The 22,876-nt window shown below is 43.0% G+C and overlaps 1 protein-coding gene and 1 non-coding gene across 2 annotated transcripts in view; one reads left to right on the plus strand and one right to left on the minus strand.

Annotated features, from left to right (window-relative positions):
• LOC118475791 (cytochrome c oxidase subunit 1) overlaps positions 1-20,600 on the plus strand; it is a 38,264-nt gene extending 17,664 nt beyond the window's left edge. Inside the window, exon 1 of the mRNA XM_035963971.1 lies at positions 1-20,600. This exon is cut by the window's left edge and continues 17,664 nt beyond it. The gene's annotated coding sequence lies outside the window, so the exon portion shown is untranslated.
• TRNAS-UGA (transfer RNA serine (anticodon UGA)) lies at positions 9,742-9,828 on the minus strand. The gene has a single exon. It is a non-coding gene; the product is annotated as a tRNA-Ser (tRNA).
• Positions 20,601-22,876: the final 2,276 nt, after the last annotated feature.

The raw sequence follows: 22,876 nt of genomic DNA on the forward strand, positions 1-22,876 counted from the left end.
TGGCTAATCTCCGTGCATTAGCAGGTTAAGCAAATCGATTCCAACTCAGTGGCAGATAGGCTGCAACATTTCTTTCCTAATAACTAAGACTTTCTTTACTACTTTACCAACCCATATCACGCTAACTGATACTGTGCCTAGTGATTGATGAAGGTCACAGAGGAGTAAGAATAGCAAAGCCTACAAATAATGTGATAAGAGTTCGGTTTGGCGTGGCTGGACATTTAGGATTAGCTTACTTGGCGCTATCCACAGTTACCACCTTTTCAACCACATCATCTCTTTTACTTTCTCTCGAAGCTTCTAGCCAGCGAAAGCCTAGTGAATCCAGAGCCATCTTCCTTCCTATTAGCTCTCTCTCAGGGATTCGAATGCCCATTGGCATTATTAAAAACAAGTGCCCAGCCCAACTTGCTTGCATATCTCGGGAACTCTTGAAACATAAGGAATAGGAGGATGCTTCGATTCTCTTGTTGTCGACTAAGCGGAGCGGGGTTCTAATGAGACAGACGCGTATTTCACCCTTTAGATTCCCTTTTGCTCCCTCGATCAACGTTAGAATCTTTCTCCCGGTACGGGAAGTTGAAAGCCAGCGTTCGGCACAATAGCTCCGCGAAAAGACTCGCTCAGGCTATCTTCCTTGAAAAGTATCTACTTATCATATCAAATCAAACTGAGCACTCCTGGCTGATTGCAAGCCGGTTTCAACACCGGTAGCACCCAACTCACAACTCTCTTCTAATCTAATCTTGGTTCGCTTCTCGCTGATCCGACTCCCTATCGCCAAATTGTCGGTGCTCTACAGTACTTCACTTTTACAAGACCTGATATCTCATATGCAGTAAACCTAGCATGTCAGTTCATGCAACACCCACGAGATTTGCACTGGCAAGCATTAAAGCGTATTTTTCGGGATTTAAAGGGTACATTATGGCCTCCAACTTTATTATGGACCCTTTGATTCAATCCTTTTTTCTCCTCGAAAGCTTGCTTCTTTTATCTGCCGAAATTCTTCATTACGTCAATAGCAGCCGGATCTTTATGCGAATCATTCTTTTCTTACTAAGCCCATCCGAGTTAAGACGTCAGGAAAGGACTGGCAAGAAAGCCATTGGCTGGGTCTCAAAAATGAAAGCATATACTGATGGCAGTATTTATAGGTACAAGGCCCGCCTCGTCGCCAAAGGGTATACTCAGATTGGGTGAGGGTATTGACTACCATTATACATTTGCTCTTGTGGCCAAGTGAGTAACTCTTCGAGTTTGACATGTAGTGCACTTCTCGAAAATCGATGAAAGGGCAGGGAACACCCCAAGGAAAAGCTATCCAACTACTATTTCCTATTCTGCTTTGCTTAGTCCCAAGCCTTAATGGATCACTTCTTCAAGCGCCTCATATGGGCCTTGGGTATCTTCCCTACTTGACGTCACTTGCCGCAAGCTAGTATTCGAATTCTTAATGATACGTAGTAAAAACAAATCGGTTGATTCATCAACGACTTCCTAGCTAGGAGGACTACCCTCTTTATTGACTTCGCTACTGAGACCACTTCCAAGTAAGAGCGCAAGCCGACCGAGCATACCTTCTTTGCAAGCCGTGGTCCCACAACGGACCGAAATGGCCATCAGAAAGCAGATTCATTTTCTGATAGAAAAAGCCACTTTCTCGATTCAAGATCTCCGCTTCCTCTCCTTATTTGGATCATGTGCATTTTAGCCTGATTTCTATTTCTAGTTCTAGACTCCTCTCAAACTAGCCTTTTTGAGGGTTCAAACTGAGATTGAATATTCATAGTCTCAAATGGGTTCTACCTCTAGGTTTCTTTACTCCACTTTGAATTTTCATAGATTATTTCAGGTAGGTAAGGAGGCCCGTATTCCCTCCGCTATATCTCATTCCTGGATTTGCCTGCCTCTATATGGCCTCTATATATCTAGTAGGAGATTGAGTAGCACTTGACTAGATTGACTGGTGCGTGCGCATTTCCGAATTGCATTTCTTTGACTGACTTGTATTTCCTATATTTCCTTTGGGATTTTCATGGCCTTACAGAGTGAGTTAAGTGACTTGGAGTTAGTTATTTCCCGGATTCCTCGCAACAAAGAGATTGGTTCCTGGTCCTCATTATTATTGTAAGTGAGTGATGCTTTTTCTTAGAGCTCTGCGCGCGCTCTTCTTTCGAGAAGGCTATATATATATATTGGAACTTCCCCTACTAAAAAGTACTGCAGGAAACCATTCTTTTCTTCTGATACGCCCACTTTTTTTATAGCTAGGTGCCGCCCGCCCGGGACCAAGGCAGGCTATAGTATAGGCGGATTGCCCAACCGATCATAATCATAGGTTCAACCACACCAGAAAAGTGTTTATACATTTGGAAGACTTACTACACTGGAACCTAGATATCAACTAAACTAGGAAGTAGAAGCTAGGGCAGAGCCGTTTGGCAGGCTGCCCTCCGTCAATCAAAGATAGCTGTCCAGAAAGAAAGCTGGGAAAGGTACCAGCCCCAGGTGAAGAATAGGAAGTCCTATCAAGCAAGAGTTCGGACGGCGTTAATCGAAGAGCTTACCGGTCTGTGTTCCATCAATGCCCTTCTGACTGGCCTGAGAGTTGGGTGATTAGCGAAAAGAAAAGCACTAGCCACGGACCAAGGAGCAGTGTGAATCGAACAATGCATGAAAATGAATGATTGGCTTCTTGTCCTGCACCCGCCCCTTTTGCCAATCTAGTAAATTGGACCTCGGATCTGATAATGGCTAGTTGATACATACGGAGTTATAAGGTCGACCCTCACTTCCTTCAATGAAAGCTAGGGCTAAGGGTTATTGGAATAAGGATTCCGGCTGGTTAGGTTAAGGGAATATCTAGGTCTGCTTACTTCTTCAGCTAATGAGTCTCCTTCTTCCAGGTTCCAAAGCGTAGGCCAAGGACCCGGACCTCGATCCGTCAATAGAAATACTCCAACCAGAAAGTAAGAAGGAAGGCTAGTAGTAGGCAGATAAGAAAGGTAGAAGCATGGCAGTCGTCGGATAAGAAAAGAGGAAACCCGGGTGAAAGGAAAAATGAAATACTGGAATCCGTTCGCTACTCTTGTTAACCCTCACTCTGACTAGGGTTGTCCCACCAACCCGATGCTATGATCATGATACGATTTACCGGACTAGCCGGCATACGCTCACTTCCTTCAATCAACACAACTGTGAAGTCGTATTGCATTGCATCTCGGGTCAGGTTGACTTGACTGGTTTCCTTGACTTGTTTCAAAAGAGACTGCTCTAAGGGAGGGGCTACTTTTGCTTGTGCTTGTGAGTCTTCATAGAACCTTGCTTTCGAGCTAGAACGAAGCGCTGGTAGACTAGCTTCTTTTTTGCAGCGGAAAGAAACAAACTCAAGGAAAGGATAGGATAGCCAGTAGAGAAGAAAGGATAGGAAAAGGAAAGGTATACTTTTCACAGCCGACAAGCTTTCATTTAAGCCCTAAAGAACTAGCTTCCTGGCGGACTTACTCACTCGATCGCCGGCTTTCAGAGGACGAAGGGCTCGTTTTTGATTCGTAACATTAGTAGTTACTCATTGGAAGAGAACTCGGTAGTGAATCAAATCTCTTTTCTGCTCTTCACTTCAAGTAGGTGGCCATGGACTTGCCTACTTTCCCTATTATAGTATAGTATAGGGGACCAGAAGTTTTGAATTGTCAATAGGCTTTCCGGAGGTCAAATAGGGTTTCGTTTTTACACTGCACTGGGCTTGATCCAAAAGCAATCGACTAGATAGAGGCTGCCATAGGCTTCAGTGATTTCTCCGTTATAGGAGAGACGCATTTCTTTTCTCGAACTAGTTTTGAAGCCCTGCCAAGATAGATAGAGAAAGATAGGTGCCGCTTGCTCCACGTGTGGCCAGGAAGACTCCCAGAATTTCTATATGTCAAATACCCGGGGAATGTGAACTATTCGAAATCCAGATTAGAGTTTCCTTCGGCAAAATCAGATGAAGTAGTTTTGGCACTAAGGGAAGCATACTTTTCTCAGACCAAAAGACCATCTCTAGAGGAAAAATCTGCTATAAAGCGAAAATCGCGGGAAAACGGACTTGGTAACTTTTCCAGCTATACGAAACAGACTTGATTCTTATCAGCTGGCTCTCCATCGAGAGAAAATCTGCTTGTCAACTTTTGGACCATGGTGAGCATCACTTGATCAGATCTTAGGACTCTCTATCGAGGAAAAACGAAATTCTGTGGTCCCGGCGAGATCAAGTTTTAGAATCTATCGTCTTCCGTTACGAGATATCGTTTCTATCTATGACATTCTATGTATGCAGAGGGACCTGGCCAATGGGGAAGAAGAACTTGTCGAAGGATCTCCATACCTAGAGGTACCGGTGATTCACCAGATCTAATCTAGAGTCGTAGTCAACGTCTTTAGGAAAGATGAGTGACCTTGGCATAGGTTTGCTGCTTACGGTTTCAAGTAAAGACAGTTTCCTATTCGTAGGTTTCAGGGTTACTCTTCTGGCTTGAAGGGTTACTCGTATTGGTTCTTCTGTTTGCTGGTCCAGAAAGGGAAAAGGTTGATTACTCATTGGCTAAAGGGAAGGTTGATTACTCATTGGCTGGCTGTGCTAGTGAACTACCTCCAACTATGGTTATGGTATGGTTACTACTGTAAAGTAAAGTAAAGTAAAGTAAAGTAAAGGTGCCGGAAATAATCTAGTATTTTCCTCACCTCAGTAGGAAGGATTTGTGGTTCCTCATAGCATTTCCACCATATGTTGCATTTCTGTATTCGAATTTGAGATAGCGAGTCAAGGTATTCTTCCTCAGTCTCGTATTCTCCATTCGAAGCGCCGTGTATTCGTTCTCTGTTCCGGAGAAAGCACTCGTTTCGTTTGTTCCGGCTCGTGATTCGCGTATTGGTATTGTTCAGTTCGCTAGGATAGTGGGAACTGACACATTGATTCGTAGCAGAAGCGCCGTATGCCATTCCATACAAAGCAGTGGTCAAAATCGATTCCTCGTATTCTGGTTCTGGTTCTGGGAAACAGGTCTTTCGTATCGAGAAGTGATAAGTCTTTGGTAATCTTGGTAATCAGAAGTGGCAACTCGGCAATCGTCCAAGGAAGATTCATAGGATTGGTCTCTTAGGAAAACAAGCATCTCAATCAAGTATCAAGTCAAAGTCATCTGAGTTCCCGCTTTCGCCTAGACAGCAATCCAATTCTCACTTCTGCTTTCCAAAGAAAGACAGCATTCCAATGAGTCACGTATAATGTGACGAATAAAAGGATGTTCGTGTAGCAGCACTCCTATAGTGTCTGAGTATGGAAAGCCAGGCCTGTCGCATATAGTGGGAAAACAAGCCTACCCTCCTCGGCAAACCGGAATCAAGATTGCTTTCATTTTCCCGGTGTTTTCGTCCATCCTCCAATTTCACTAAAGAAAATGGGCTTCTGGAAATGAGAGTTTTGCAGTAGTTCCAAATAGTGAGATGAACTTTTCCAAAAAGCAATCGACTCTCCCTAGGTAAAAACCAATTATGGACTTTGCCATCTATATGATCCGCACTTTTCTCATTGGAAATCCAATGAGTCACGTATAATGTGACGAATAAAAGTTAGGCAAAATTGACTTGATGCCCAAAATCCCAGTAAAATGAAGAAGTCGAACCTGTCAACCAGAGAGCACCATTTCTATATGAACAATTGAGATTCACACATTACGCTATCCATTCCTGGGCCATTTACTTGACTTGAGCTTGACTTGAATTTACGTAGATGAGCATCTCTTTTGCATTTGGAGTAGTGTAGTGACTTGCCTGTCCTCCCTTAATCAGTACAGCTAGGAACCTCGAAACCTGAGAAGAGATCGGGTTAGAAGATCCGACCTGCCGCGTTGGGAGGAAGATAATTGGAGGACTAGTACCGGATCGTAAGCATTGGTGCTTCATAGGTCACAAGTGAAGGAGAAGAAATCCAAACCTAAGCTTTCTTTCTTGATAACGAAGCAGCAGGAGATTCCTCTCTGTTTTCCACCCGCAACGCAAGGTACTTTATTGCTTTGCTAGCATTCCATCCAGATAGATACCATTTATCGATCTTTAGAGGCTTGAGAGGTCGGGGCAGATTATCGACCCGACCGAATCAGTCTATCCCCACCTGTAGCGGAAGTAGAAAAATAAAATAGATATAGCTATTTCTTATAACATTTCTGATCTGATATTGCTGGCAGTAACCATTGTAGCCAAAGAAAGTGAGAAAGAAAGAAACTAATAGAAGTCGAAGACGCGGAATGGTAGTGAATAGAAGGGAAGAGATGGGCTGTACAACTCTTACTAGGAAAACAAGCATCTCAATCAAGATAGCAGACGAGATGTAGAGAAGCAAAGCACTCATTGCCGTGGGAACCTTAACTTGAGCGGGGAAGAGATTTACAAGATCAGCAAACTAGGAGCCCCATAATCTGAGGAAGGCCATGGCTAATCCTCCAAATAAGATAAGGGAATTCGCTTAGGTTCTTTTTCTCAAGAGAGCAAGCCGCAGGGATGGATCAAGCAGTAGAAGGGAAAGGGATATCCCTGTCATCAAAGCCAAGAGACCACGGTGCACAATAAGGATTCAAGGCCAAAGTGCAAGAACAAATAATATAGCAAGTGCACAATTCATAAAGACCATTCAGGCTCACTACAGTATACTAGAGCACCAGCTGCTCACTTGTTCACAAAACATATGAATAGGCATCCAAAGGAAATAGGCAAGTCTCACCTCCTATCACTTTTCGATACGAAAGATCCAATATGGGCGATCACTACAATTGGGTTTGTTCGAGGCAGAGCTATTAGTAACTTTTCTACCCAAGGAAGGTTCCTTCACCAGGCGTATGCACCGAAAGTACGAATAATTAGACCTGCTGCCATTCTTAAAACGCACCTGTGTCACTACAGTTCAAAACTGCAACAAAACAGATGCATAATGAGACCGAGGAACCCATACCATTACCGATGGGAGGCCCACAAAAGAAAGCTATGATTAGGAATCCGGGAGTGGTTTAAGCTCGTCAAAGAAAAGAAAAGGAGTTGTTAGCGATTCTCGTCAAGGAAGTGTTCCCTCGACTCGACCCTCCTCGTTCGGTAGAGTACACATATTAACTCGAAATGCAGCAGAAGACACCTATTTAATCGATTAATATCCAAACGATCCTATGGAAAGCAGATTCGGATTGATTTCCTAGACCCACACAGAAAACAGCCCATATTTCAACCAGAAATGAACGAATAAAGGCAACTCCAGGAAAAACCTGGTACCCGTTACTTCGACCAGATCCCAATGGATCCGTACAGGGTGATTTGAACTGCTCCTCTCGAGAAGATCGACGGAGCTGAGCTAACTTGTGAGACGGAGCTCACTTCTGAGATAGAGCTGTCTTCTTTCTCTGCGGCAGGGCAGTGCACCCACCCATCTCTTCCTCTGTCCAAATGATCCACCTGATTGGTCCTTTCGGGCATATAGAGTCAGTCTCATCCAGAGCATCACGAGCTTCACCACTACAACCATCTGACATTCATGCACGAATCCATCCCTCGCACTTTGTTTCGCTAGCTGCCCTACCTCGCTCGTAATGGTGCCAGTGCCGGCTCGATGGTGGACTCGGGAATGGTCAATCCAGATGTAGAGAGCTCCCTAAAAGGAAACCTGTTTTCATCAAAGACAACATGTCTGGAAATCCAAATTCTGTTAGTTGGTATATGAAGGCAGCGGTAACCTTTCTGTTGTGGTGCATAACCAAGAAAAATACACGGCATCGAACGAGGCTGAAGCTTGTGATCAATGTAAGGTCTGAGGTGAGGCTGTCTGAGAATACGAAGATTCGGGTCTTTATGAAACAATTGTGTGAAGGGAGAGAGAGAAGAAGAAGAGGCGCGGAGCGATTGATGAGATAGACCACACTTGCAAATATTTCATCCCAAAAGGAACCGGGATAGAAGCGTGTTGCATAACAGCAAGGCCGCTAAGGTAATGTGTCTATGTTTGCGCTTGGCCACTCCGTTTTGCTGAGGAGTGTACGGACAACTGGTTTTATGAATGAGTTGTGGGAAAAGGCGAGAGGGCGCGAAGCGTGAATGGAACCATGAGACAAGGCCGCAGGAGAAGAGCCAATGTGGGATATTTTCATACCAGTACCATCTCCACTCCACTCCAATGGTGAGAGTATCTGAACCAGCATAAGCAAAATAAGAGGACAGGTGCGAAGCAAGTCACCGGTGACATGATGAGAAGCTCCTGAGTCTAAGAGCCACTCAGTCGACTGAGGTAGAGAAGGCACTGATGAAATCTGAGACGGCACTGGTTGCGCAACTAAGGCGTGAGCGAGGGTCTCTTTGTGGTGGTCTTTCACCATCTTCCTTTTGATTGGCCTATATCTTAGAATCCGGTCTTTCGCTGTTCCCACAGTCCCTTAGTCCCGTACCGGCTGTCGGTCTATCTCATATTCGCAGAAGAAGGAACTTGCCATGCTGGAAGTGTAATTAAGTAGGCGGCTGGTCGTAGAATAGTCTTTGAAGTAAGTGCTGTTGCAGTTGTAGAACCATTGATTCTTCCTCGCAAACCTTTCATCCCCGCTGTCTAGCTCTCTCCTAGTCCAAAGCGAATTCCATCGTATCCGCCTTTGAGGAAAAGACCGAATCCGTCTTTGAGCCATCCTAAGAAATCCTCGTAGGTAATCTCCGCAAACCGGCATCCAATAGAGTTTTGAGTTGTCTGTCTCTTTATTGCCTAGAACTGGCCAATGAGGTTGATCCAAACAGATCCATGGAAGTATCACAATAAACAGATGCAAGAGAGAAATCGAACTAGGAAATCCACGGAAGGGAAGATAGCCACCTCGAATCCTGAGACCTATTAGACTTCCACTAGACTAGGAAATATCTCAAAAGATCCTCGGCATGGTTCCTTGCGGCAGGGTTGATACGGTTTCTTGGTCAGGTTGGTAAAACTGACGGATAAAGACTGGGTTTTGTGTTGAACACATAGCACGATGGGCCTTGTGAGTTCCCTGAAAGGAATGATTGTGAACAAATTTACGATTCCTCTTCATCGTCATCTATCTTTGTGGCTTAAACCTGAATCCTGTTTGCGATGTTAGTACTGTGATATCTACTGACCCATGTACGCAGCAAGGGTCGATCGGATGCTGATTTCAGCTCCCATATAAAAGAAAGCAAGGCAGTCATGAAAAACTGTCATGCTTTGTTAAAATGATTTTAAGTTCAGACCAATCTGTTATTCAAAGATCTACTTTTACAGATACAGATCATACTTCACCTTAATTTTGCGATGACTAAAATATTGCAAAAACGATTTACTTATACCCGTACCCGTCGAGAGTTTCTTTCTATATGATAATTCGAGATTGCTCTACCGGACCTGAATACTTGATTCATTAAGGTCGTCACCCTATACCCGGAAGTCTCTATCGTTTTCTTTGTCTGTTAAGCGGGTTAGGACTCCCTAAATCAAACAGCAATCGCTGTTTATCAACCACTCACGGCGACACCGAGATCTTCGACTTAGCTCCCTCCCACAGGTCATCCCCCCGGGGCGGAAGATAACGAAAGGGAGACAAAGTCCTAACTAAATCAACACACAATAACCTAAACCTTCTACCCATTCCATCCATCATATCCGTCGAGTCGAGGAGATTCGTTCTTATCTATAGATAAGGCAAGAGAGAACTTATGCCCTCGCGGATGGAGAGGGATTCGAACCCCCGGTATTCCTATCAATACTTCGGTTTTCAAGACCGACTCTTTCAACCGCTCAGACATCCATCCCTGCGCTCGCCCGCCCTATCTATCTGCGCGCTGGCAGGTAGGGGCAACTCTATGTGATTCGCTACGCTTACTTGCGCCCCACCCCGTAAGCTGACTCTATTGCCTAGCACACTTTTCCGGTAGTACGAATCGCTACGCTTCGCTTCTTTCTATATGATAATATGCACCGTCGGTTGCTGCGCTCCCTGCGGGTAATAGCAAGAGAGTGAAGAACGAACGATCCTAAAAAAAGTAAGCAGTGAATGAGTCCGACTCGAGTTCGTGAGTCAAAGGCGTGGCAAGAGAGCGAGTTCGACTCGCGAACGATCCGCAAGTGAAGGACCGATCCTTTAACGCCAGTACTGTTGCGAGACTGGTACTTGGCGGCTCACGAGCAACATATAGACTAAGGTTGCCCATCACTCCCTCGCTCCTTTTTGAAGGCCCACCGCTCCCCCTTTCTTTAAGTATCTATCCCGGCTTGCATTTTGGGGCGAGTACTACAGTTCCTCCATAATCACACAGAACGCCCAGCTTCGCAGAGCTGCTCTCTCCCCAGTCCACAGCAAGGTGTGGAATCTGGATCTACTGTGTGTTCTTACTCTATTGGATCAAGTCAGATACTAAGCCTTCTACTACTACTACTACTACTTAGGTTAGGAGATAAAATGCTAAATTTCAGAGATTGGACTCTCTTACTGTGTTTTTTCAGGGCTGTTCCCGAGCCAGGTTCCCTGGATCCATTCTGACCTAAATGGATGAATGAAGAAGGGGGCGAGCAGATACGACGGCCACACACTTCTTTTTAGCCGAATAAAGCCGGATCTACTACACGGCTAGGATCAGAGAAAGATTGAGAAAGCAAGATCAAACCTACTCTACTGTCGATTCAAAAGGTAAACTGCCCCCGAAGACTACTTTATTTTATCAATGAATGGATCAAAGAAGGAGGCTCTATCTATGTCATCGTATATAAGGGAAGAAGCCCGCCCCTGACCTAAATGGATGAATGAAGAAGCTAGCCCGGGTAGGGTAGACTTTAAGAGCTCTTGCTCTGCCTATCCGTCTCGCTCCGTCTTGGAGGAAAGATACGAAGGGCCTACTCTTTTCATTAAAGCCCTACTCTTAATATAATAATAGTGAAAGCCTCCTTCTCTTACCTACTTTGACTCATATCTTCGGTATACCTCAATACAAGACAAGCACTGGAAAGGATATTCAAGAAAAACCGGGCTATCGCCCTATCTAAGCGGGTTTCCCCTCTCCTCTACGGGAGTCCTCTTTTAGTCTATTTCAGTTCCTGTGTCTATCGCTATCGCCCTATTCTCTCTCAATTGCCTATCCTTTTCAAATGAGGGGGAGTACCTTTTCTTTAGCTTCCAACATGAAAGATTGACCCCCTAAAGTGCCAGATATGCAAGTTTGATGAAGGACTACTTACTTAGCTAAGCTAAAGTGAACTTCTGACTAAAAAAAAAGTGGACTAAAAGAGAACAACAAAAGAGAGATCACTTTCGACGATTAAACAGCACTTTTATATCCAGATTGGAACTGGACTTGAACCTTCATATCCAGATTTCACTCCACTTTCACTTTCAATAGTGAATTATTCACTTTCGCTCATATTCACTTTCACTTTGGCCAGGCCAAGAAATACAAATAAGACCTTGAACTCCCTATTTCACGTATAATCGAGAGACTCAGAATATCAGTGCCTTGGGTAAATGCCTACCAAAGGGAGAAGATTACCGAACTTTTTTCTGTCCTCTTCGCTTCCTAAAATATTTAGGGAAAAGGCCTAGTCGGCCACCGCTTGCTAACGACGGAAGGATGAAAGGGTCCTCGCGTGGGACTTAGTTGGAAAGGTAGGTGTTCGGCATGTCCCTTGCTTGCGAACTTCTTTAGTAGGGCGGGTAGCTTTGGAGATCCCATTTTTTACGTTTACCGTTGTCCCCAGACTTCACTCTTTCAACACTTGTCTACTTTCGAAATAGTCAGGCGGGTCCAAGTGTGTGATCCACCGATTCACTGAGTGGGTCTTTCTTACCGCAGTTTTCCCTATCTCTTAAAGCCCTATCAGACTTCCGATCCATCCCTTGTTTGCCGATTGAAGAAAGCCTTATATGGTCTCAAACAAGCACCCAGAGCGTCGGTTTGCAAAATTCAAGATGGCCATGCTGGTGAATGAAGCTGGATTCAGACAGAGCTCGTGTGATCATTCTTTGTTTGTTTGTTATACGGCTTATGGTATGGTTATTTTTTTGGTCTAAGTTTATAACATTAAAAAAGCAGGCATTGTTATTGTTAAAGTGAAAGTGAAATTTAACATGGGAATTTTCTTTCTTTCCTTCAGAAACAGTTCAGAATGAAAGATCTTGGTGACTTGAGGTACTTTATCGGTATTGAGGAATATAATCCCTATTGTGGGTACATAGATCATGAGCCAACAGAAGCCCTTGAGTTGATTTGCTCGATTTACCGCCACATACTACTTACTAAACAGACTCTACTTTAGGGGTCGGGTCTCGATCCGAGTTGTTTAGCGAATGACTCAACCAATACATCTCTACTTCGAGGTGTAAATAAATTCCACTCTTTATCCTCTTAATGAAAGAATCGAATTTTCTACTTTGACCTTGCGAGCACCCACTCAAAACAGGGAGGGCGAACTCTTATCTCTTTTCTTGATGACCGATCTCTCTCAGAACCCTAGACCATGCTATACAGGCTACCCCTTCATACACATTACCTAGTATCTCCTTCATTTTCTATTATTTAATTGCTTTTAATGGCATACCTCTCTACTCAAATAGATACTCACAGGAGTCTATTTCCTCTTCGCTTACCACCGGTATCTACCTTTCTAGTAGCAATAAATAAAGCCAATAATTATTATTATTCAATAAGCATTCCTCTTGTCAAAACTTGTTTAGCGGTGACTTCTATCGATCAGGGTTATCCCATGGATACTATTTGTATTTTTACTGTTGAGTACAGGGAATTCCATCCTAGAAACATAGCATCTAACAATATAGTTTACTGTTCCATTCTGATATGAAGGAAGGTGAGGGTTAAGCAGATAGGTAGGTTCAAAGAATGGGTGAACCCGACCACTGCTGGGCAAATGAGTACGAGCTGTCTAGCTGTGGACAAGAAAGGGGTACTTCGAAGAGCATGAATACAGCTGGCTGTGCTCTTGTAGTCATACCCTCGGTAAGAAGATCCTACCCAAGGATAGCGAGTGAACACTCCCACCATAAGCGAGCTAAGATAGTGGAATTCAGTCTATGAACGCAAGCCTAAAAGTAGAAGCACAGAATCCTGTCTAATAACCACGGATGTAGAAAGATCTGGTGGAAGGCCACTGGATGGAAGGTTATGCGTAATATCAAACTAAAGTCAAAGTTTACCAAGAGGTAAGCCTGAATGCTTTAGGTTCGCTACGATAGTTGTTACTCACTGGGTCAACTAGTCATGGTATAGTTGTTTACATGGTAGCTGGTTGGATCGACAGACCAGAGAAAAGAGATTCTGGGTCATCCCCATGAGCTGATACAGCTCTTGTTTGGATCGCCTTCTGGGCAGCTAACTAAGGAAAGGATTATCGGGATTAATTCCAATTGTGGGTTGAGAAGGATGGCAAGCTGGTTACTCAAATTGGAGATACCCTGTTCTAGGAATGAAAGGGTTCATCACCCCGGAACGAGGTAAAGGGCTACCCCTTGACCGAGTGAAGGCGAGCCTGGATCCTGAGATTGATGGATGATGGAATGGATCCAACCGCGAGGTACCCATTCTAACCATGAAGGGTAAAGGAGCCAAGCAAGCTATCAGGCTGATACACCACTTGGTTATCTTCTTTAAGATCATCTCTCTTTCCTGCATTCTTAGCTAACTCGGCTTTTTAGTCAAATCGCTAAGCTAAGGGTAAGCTGCTTTCGGGCTAGCTTGTAAGCCACGACTTAGTTTAGTTTAGTTTAGTATAGTATAGTATAGTATAGTATAGTACTACGAGGATTCTGGCGGGGAAATGCGCAGCGGAAAAAGGGAGAAATGTTCTTTCCAATGAAGAAGGCCGCTAAGGTTGGCTTTCTTTCCTCCATCATTACTGATGTTTTTAGCTTCTAAATGGAATCTGAGGAAGGGAATAGCTCTTGTTCATTAGCTCTTGTAAGAAAGAGTGGAAACCACATAGCAATAAGCATCTCCTTACTAGGCGGTCTAGTTCACACAGACAGTGCTTACTTAAGATGGATCAATTGACCTGTCTTGGTTTTCTAACAATTGCTTACTCTGCTGCTTTCGATTTGTGAGCCAGGTATATTCTATTTGTATGTATTTGCAAAATGCCTATGTCTCTAATTTCTGCTTCTTAGGTTGCTGGCGTTGGCCCCAACTGAGTCGGCTCCATACATCCAACAGATGAATGGCTAACTCATACCGCCCCGGCAAGGAATGGCTCGCTCTTTCCTAAAGCTGAGGTGAGGGGATGAGCCATTCCTCTCAAATCAAAAGGGGGGCTCGCTCCTTCCTTCCTACCTATTGGTCGGCTCGTTCATCTACTCGCTGGATTGGAGACCTATTGTTTGGAGGGTTTTAGTATACACGTACGTCTTTGCTTTCCTTTTTAATGCTGCCGGTGATTCAGCCACAGCCACAGTAAGAGCCGCTACCCTCATCTCTGTTATTCTTATTTCAAATAAAAACGAAGTAAGTCTTTGAACGTAGAGCAGAAGGGAGGGTTATTAACGCTGCTAATAAAACAGCCGAAAAGACATCGAGTTTCTAATCGCTGAGTTGATGTGAAATGATCAGTGATCAGACTAAACAAAGCCGGTTTAATAGAGCACTAACAGGGCGGCAGACCTATTTATAGAAAAAGATATAGTTTCTATTTGCCCAGGGAGCAACAAGAAAGGTCACGGGTAAAGCACTCTAAGGTTCCATTTTGGATTGTCTGGTAGGGATATTGGCTACGAGACCTACTATGAAAGTCTGGATACCAGGAAAACGAGCGAAATTGCTGACTCGCTCCTAGGAAGCTTCCAAAGTTTTTATTACAGGGTCTAAGAACAGCAAATGGGAAGTTCTCCTCACACTCACTCCTCTCATTTATATCCTTATTCATGGCTACCATCTATCTTAAAAGCTACTGCTGTGACACTCATTTTCTAATTAATTTTAAAACTAGGTAGGCAATTTACGCACTTTTCAATGAAGAGTGGATGATCTGCCAGCTCTCGCGGAAAGATGTCAAAGTTCTTGTGAACCCCCAATTCTGCAGTGGAATGAGATAAAGCAGCCCAAAGGTCCACCGGGATTTCATCTAAACTCCGTGCCGTGGTGCACATTAGCAGAATACATTCCGCTTCGAAAGAGCCTTATACTTATACATAGACGGAAAAAAGAAGAAGAGGGAGAACGGTTGGATTTGGTCTTGTTGTCTGTTGTTCTTTTCTCTATCCTTATAGAGAAAGTGTTGGGTGACTTTCCCATACGATAATAAAAAGTTTTTCAAACAAGTAAATCAAGTCCTAGGTAGAGGTTTTCCCCGAGTCTACATACTGTCTTTTGAGTTGCTTTTTATCGAGGGAAAGAGGGGGCCTAACTAAAATAAATACGGGATTTTCTCCCATACTTTTTTACTGAGCCAAACGGACGGAGTTAAGACTTCGACTAGCTAGCTTTGAACAATAGACTCTAGCCCCACCAGGTAATCTGGGGCTTTAAAGGGCGACCCGCTTAACTTTACTGAAATGAGGTAGCTAGAGAAAATCCATGAAATGGGTTGGAATTAAGATGTGCGCGCACTTCTTCTCAAAAGAACTACTAGGCAGGCCATCCAGGTAGGCGGGTAATTCTCTCCGTATGGCTGGAAATGCATGCTCTCACTTCGAGTTTCAATTCAATCTTATCGCAAACGCACTACTATGCTATAGCTATATCTAGGAAAAGCGGCAATACAAAGCCAAGATCTTCCTTACTAAACTTAACTCATAAGTTTAAGTTAATGAGGGCTAATCCGTCCGCAGTTTTCAACTGGTAAAGCTTTCCCTGTCTCTTCGGGACAAATAAAAGAAAAAGTAAATGCAAGACAACCTGAAAGGAATTCCTATGTATGAGTTAGTTCGATTCCATACTCGGACTGGTATATATAAGTGCTCATCACTACTCGACTCAATCTACTATAGGATAGGATAGGATAGGATAGGATAGGATAGGATAGGTAGGTAGAGAGTAATTCTCCGAAAGAACTACTAGTAAAATATGTAGGTAGGGCTTGGGCAAGTAAGTAAAGTAGGCATGAGTTATCTTTTCCTACGGCCTACCGAGTCAATCTATTCGGACAAGTAAATAAGTCTGGGCATTCCTTCACTTCAGGTAATTCGATAAGTAACTACGTTCATTCAATGCTAGGGCTCTCCACTTTTTGTGAAATTACAAGGGGGAAAAATGCTCTCTATCTATTCCAATATAGACTTGTTTGTGGACCTACCTTCTTTTAGTTAGCAAGTTCGTAAGGCAATACAAATCCAAAAAAGCTAGGAATTGAACCAACCCACTTGAAATTCTCGTAAAGAGAGAGAGAGTGTTGTTTTCTAAAACTGGATATTTTATAGCCATTTTCAGTGCATCTAGATCGTGCGGGCTCTTTCTTAATTTCATGTCCGTCCCGGCTACTCAAAACTCTGATTCAGGAAAGAAATGCTAAACAAAGAAATGAGCAAACGTTACTAGGAAGGTGAACTCGCTATCAAACTACTGCCTGCGCTAGGGGAAGCGCGAAAGAAAAACCTGTTTCAAGATCTGATACCCTTGAAGGACTCCCAGGAATGAGAGAGCAAGTACAAGGACAATCTTATTTTCTAAGGATAGGCTCCATAATTAACATAGTTCGGTTAGAGTGGATTTGAAAAGCTACAGCAGATCGATAAGTTGCTAATTTAGCTAAGTAAACTCCACTACGGAATCTAGCTCTCCATAAGAGGGTATTCCCAATGAGACAAGTAGTTTATCGAAGCTCTGTCTGAAGATTGTAGTCCTGATTTCTCGGAATAGAATAATTGAATGAGCAGGTGCAGATGGTCAATCTCCATCTCTTTTATGGCAGATTCTTTTTCGAGGACCTGGCGACAACTCTCTCTGGACGGTAGGGGAACCCCTGTGAAATCAGTAATCAACGCACTCCCACTCCTCTTGCTCCAATTCCCTCTCTTCCTGCTAAAGCTCCAACTTATCCAGACTGGTCAACAATTCTTCCTTTGTTCTCCTAATCTCTCTATTCACATTTGCACTCCACCCCTAAAACACTTTCTCATCTGTTGTAAATGTACTCAAAAGGCTTCCCCAATTCTCCTTTTAACAACAGTGCATGCTCCTCTGAATAAAGTCTTCTTGTTTCAACCATGATCTTTCAAACTTGAAAAACCCTTTGAACAGTTCAGTCTCACACTCCACCAACAAAGGAACATGGTCTGAACCATACCATATCTAGGAAGGGGCTGTCGCCACAGCATGGGTATACAACATTGAATCCCAGTCTATTGTAAAAAGGAATCTGTCTAACTTAGCAGCTGACACAGCATTGTTCCAAGTGAATTTGCGCCCTTGCAAAGGTAGCTCCATCAGCTCTATATCCTCAATCAGCCCAAACAATTCCTTGCTAACCCTAGCCTGGAATTTCACACCTATTTTCTCACTTCTGGACCAATTTACAGATAATCATGTTTTCTTGGTATCTATAATTATAGAGCATCTCAAAATTGTGATAGATTGCAGTCTTGATAATGCTAACATAGTATTGGTAATCTAACATTTCGTATTTTGATGCCAGTCACAACAGTTTGACAGGACCCATTTATCCAAAAATAGTCAACTTGAGAGGACTTTTCAATCTCGAACTCAAACTGATGCGTAGCTATTATTTAGAGATGCTCTTACAGAATCCCATCCCATGCTACGGAATGAATCTAGTTACCATCCGATTTAGCTCCATAAATATGGACATGGCTTAAGGAAGCTAATTACTCGGGTTCAAGTAGTTCCGGCTAGAGAGATGGAGTAACTAAGCCCTAACGTTAGATCCATTATCTCACAGAGTTCAATTCAGACAATTCAACCCTTCCTGCGCGGGTGCCAGACATCGCCAAAATGAGTAAGTCTAAGTCGCCGAAGAGAGTATTTTTGGTCTCTCTCGCAAGCTCTGATAGTGAGACAACAAAGGAAAGAATCTTCAGGCTATTCGCTTCCCTCTTTCAGTGTAGCCGGGTAGCAGTATCGGCAATCCCACGAGCAGACGAATCAAATCAGGCCTATTCTTTTTCTATGTTCTTTTTTTGCTCTACCCAGGGCTTCTATGGTCAAACGTGGAAGCCTTTTTACGTGCACAAGTCCTGAACGAATTTCGACTCGTCCCTCTCTTTTCTTGAGACGAGGACTTAAGTTCATTTTATCTTCTTCTCAATCTCCGTTCTTCTTTAATTAACTACGATCTTGAGAAAACCATGCGCTGTCTGGCGATGCGAAAGATGAGAAAGAAATTGGCATGTCCTGGATCTACCACTTTTGACTTCCTTTTTCGTACTCTTCTTTCATCCTCCTTACCAGAACGCTTTTCCTGGTTCAGAAGAATAAGATACTGAAATTGTGTTGTGGCTTACATATGGAAAATGCCTTCGTCTTGAAGCTACCAATGCACACCACGGTGAAATCATTGTCAATTAATTGTTAGATTCCCCATATCACCCATAGCCACCCAAATCTTTTTTTTGCCTCAAACTCTGCTGCCCTATCACTCCTCGATAAGTGTACTTACTCAGGTTGTGCACTTGGCTGAGCGAGATCTTCCCCTTTGGCATGAGAACCGCCTACCTACGCTAACGTAACTAATGCAGATGGCGGAAGTTAGTAGTTCTCCTATCGTAGTATTATACGTATTTCTCACGTGTAGACCTTAAGTTCTGCAGGAAGGATATTTATATATATACCATTCCATATTAAAGTCAGACGGATAGGGCATATTTGACTAGGAAGCAAGCAAAGCGAGTCCCTCCATACCAGCTAGCAGTCTTGTTTAGGGAGTCTCCTTCTTTACTGAGTAAGGTTCCCGGGTGCCTATGCGATTATTAAGGCAGGGTGCTACTGTACCAGTAGTAGAGTGGGTTGAATCAAATCGTTTGTCTAGAGAGGGTGTAGCGATAACTAAAGCTGACTGTACTAGAAACTGGAGATCCTGTATAGGCAACTGGCCTTATAATAGTGTATTGAACTACAGGACAGGAACGACTCATAAACAAGCGAATTCTGCCTTTAGATAAAGACAATTGGAAAAGAAGTCGAATCAAACATTCAAACCTAAGGCCTTTGTGGCATCGGTTACAGCTGGGAAAGCGAACCTCTATCCATAACAATAAAGAAGAATCTCGATCTAATTGGAAATTTCCCATCACCTTTTTTTTTTACTTGTGGCTGGTTCCTGTTTGTCAAAGTGGCTTCGTCCGCCCTTCCCCTGAAAACTACGATGAAAGCTGGAGTAGATAGATCTACCAGGCAAACTTCCCCTTCCTCCCATGTGGTATTCCCACCTCTATCCATGTTATAGTCTAGAGCCAGACAACCTTTGTCATAATATTTGCTAGTCTTTAACAGATAGCATTATTAGTGACATAAAGAGACCATCCTATCTGGATATCTCGACTTCTCTCTCCACTACGAGATCTACTAGAGCCTTTTTTGCTTACTCTGGCGGGCCGGCCCCTTCGGGTCGCCTTCACTCGTCTAACGGCGACTTACGGTCTCTGCTCGTTTCCCTGCGTCTAACTAGTACTTGTTTCCGCTTCCACGGAAACATTCGATAAGTTATACGTTACAAACTAACACTGCGGGCACAACTTCATCGTGGTTCGACTCTGCGATTACTCGACTCTCTCCTCGATTCTGTTGTCCCTTGCCGCCTTAGGGTGAGTAAGCGGCTCTAGTCTCTCTCTCCTTTACGATCTTAGTCGAGATCTCCCTGCTTAACCCCTTTCAAGATGTTTTGTTATGTGTTACCTTTTTTTCCCAGAATGATCGGCCTCCATGGAGGGTCCTTACCTCAACATGGCCATCATACAGGTAAACAAACTTTTCATCGTTATGAGTGATAAAATACGAATTATTTATATAATCGATATATTCAACAGATCCTTCTAGTTGGTTTGTAGATAATAGACTTTGAAGACCTTCTAGGTTACATACAAAATCATCGTACTTGAAGGCTATAAATACTTCGTTATACCAACGGCTATATTGTACTCCTGGATACCATTTATCAAACACTGTATCAATTCAATTTCAATTTTCAATATAGTATAGTATAGTATAGTATAGTATAGTATAGTAAAGATGAAATAGAACTTTAGTTAGTTCTCCTACGGGAGAGACCCATGGGTAATTTATCATATTATGATTCTGAATAGAATAGATTGGTAGACTAACAACCTGTCCGGTTAGATCTTTTATAAGACCATCGGGGATAATACCATCAATATATGCTAATATATCAGTTTGATTTGTATGATAGAAACTATCACTCAACTGTATTGTATCTTTACAAGTGCTTTAACGTTATTCTGTTCACCTAAGCCTTTATAGTGGCCTTCCTTGAGATCCCTCAACTTAGTGAGTTGCGGGGGTGTGTAATATCCATATCCATCTACTAAGACTAAGACGGTGTTTAATAACACTTTTGCTAACGCGTAGAAGTGCATCAGATGCAAATCTACACTTATAGACATGTAAATCATCACCGTTCACACATTCTGTGGTTAAGACCCCTCTATCTTCTTCCATTTCCATTTCCATAGTAACTAACTGATAGAGGAAATTCTCTTTCTTTAAATAATATTTATCTAAATGATATAGATCAATCGGATAAAAATGGTACTCCCCAGTAGTGTATATTATCTCTTTCAAACGATCTTTGATGAAAGACGTAGCACCTCTCACCCTCCAATCATCGTTATAGACTGAATCGATGGCTTGCATCAGCAAAACTAGTTCATTATTACAGAAGGTCATATCATAGTAGAATCTTTCTCTTGTTGTTGTGTTTTAGTTGGATTTTCCTGAGTAAACACAGCGCCAACTTATGAATAAGTTAAGTAAAATAGTCAAGTATTTTCTAGTTGGTAAATTTAGATAATGAAAAGCTCTAAATATTTCATTTCCAATTCGACCAACTTTTCTCTACTCTAACAAGGAGCTCCTGCTTCGATACTAGGAAGGCACAAGGTCTCGTCCCCTTCACCCGCACACCGGAGCAGTCTCCTTTCGTTCATGAGATAAGATGAATCGCTAAGAGTGAGCTTCTGCACAGTAGAGGATCTGAACTCATAAGGCTCGCAGAGGACTCATTGAAGAGTGTTCTAAAAGAAACCTCCTCGCATCTAAGTTTTATAAAACTAGTGGGTGTAAAAATCCCAAATTGACAGATCTCTATCATCATGTACATGAAACATCAAAAACTTCAAAATAAACTACAACCACCTGTCAATTGAACCATAGGCAGACCTCTTGAGCTACCCACAGCAAGTCCGGTGGCATTGTAGCCCACACTCGCCCATCCCTATGCTTAAACAACCCCCAAAAGACCCCTATGAAAGCAGAAATCAACAGCTTGAGTCTTCTTGGCAGGTGCCTCTTGGCAGCCAAATTAGCTCTATTTAAATTGTAGGTCGCATGAGCCACCATAATGAGCATTTAGACTTGACCAAACCGCGACAGCATACGGACATTAGAAGCTCTTAAATAATGCAGACTCAACCGGGCTGTACCTGCACATGACATACGGCTTAGAGCAGTGCAGTTGCCTTCTTTCTTTGTTCACCTACATTTTCTTGTTCTTTATTGAATTGGATTTGACTGACGACAAGACGCGCTGCTAGTGCTAGTTTCAGTAAGCCTGTCTCTTCTAGAGGAAAGCAAAGCTGGCCCGGGATTAAGAAGAGCTCCTATTTTCATACTCTAAGCTTGGATAATCCGCATCAAGAAGATTCGAACCCCTGCTAGCACTGCGTAAGACAACCAGTCAATCTGGAGTTTAGTAGAACTCGCTTTTAGTCTTTCTTTCTTACACAGAAATAGAAGTTTCTAGGTGAAAGCTCAGTTTATCCAATTACATATTAATACCTTAAGATTCTGATGGCATCACTTTCTCTCGCATAAGGTCCAGTTGATATCAAACAAAGGTGGATCCTGCAGATTTTATCACCCGGTGGCGAAATGCAAGTGTTTACAGTGCCCGGGATTTGGTCCATAAGGGGTAAAGATCTGCATTACTAACCTACAATCCGCGGGTGGATAAGCAGATACACGGTCTTGCGCTTCGCAAACATTTGAAGAACTATCTTATCGCGCCACCGACTTGATTTTAGCTTTTATGATTTCTCCACATTCCCCCTAATTCCTTTTCTTTAATCCCCGGCTTAAACCCTTATTTCATTCCATTGCATGAATTCTGGACCCTATATATGCATTTTTCTAGCGCTAGGAATCGTATTTCTTTAATCCTGGGTATTGGGGTAGTCAAAGCAACAACTAGATAATCCAAAAGTGCTCTTCACCAGGAATCCATCCCCGGACCACTTGACTTGTACCTGGAACAGAGAATCAGCCAATGGAAAGCAAGGCTTGCAGTTAGATGTGGGAGATGCTCAAGACAGAGCGTGATGGCAAGAGTGGAGCGAATAATAACAGTTCTTAGCTATCACATTCAGAAAAAACTACAGCATCCCTTGCCCCGCAAACCATGTGCTTTCATTCAATTGTTAGATCAGATCATTTGCAAAAGAAACCCATCCTTGCTTTTAGGAAAGTATCATACCAAGACGAAGAGGAATAAGGAAGGGCGAAGCATTGAGAAGAATGAAAGCCTAGTGATTGCAAGCAAGTTTGGAATTTTTCAGGCACGGGGAGCCCTATTTCTAAGTTTACAAACATGCTGTGGATAGGTTGGATCAGTCAAACCCGGTGGTTGAAGCATGTAAACCGGCTCTTCCAAGTCACCATGCAGAAAAGCATTATTGACATC

This window comes from Zea mays, unplaced genomic scaffold, assembly GCF_902167145.1.
Source record: "Zea mays cultivar B73 unplaced genomic scaffold, Zm-B73-REFERENCE-NAM-5.0 scaffold_66, whole genome shotgun sequence".
Taxonomy (NCBI): Eukaryota; Viridiplantae; Streptophyta; class Magnoliopsida; order Poales; family Poaceae; genus Zea; species Zea mays.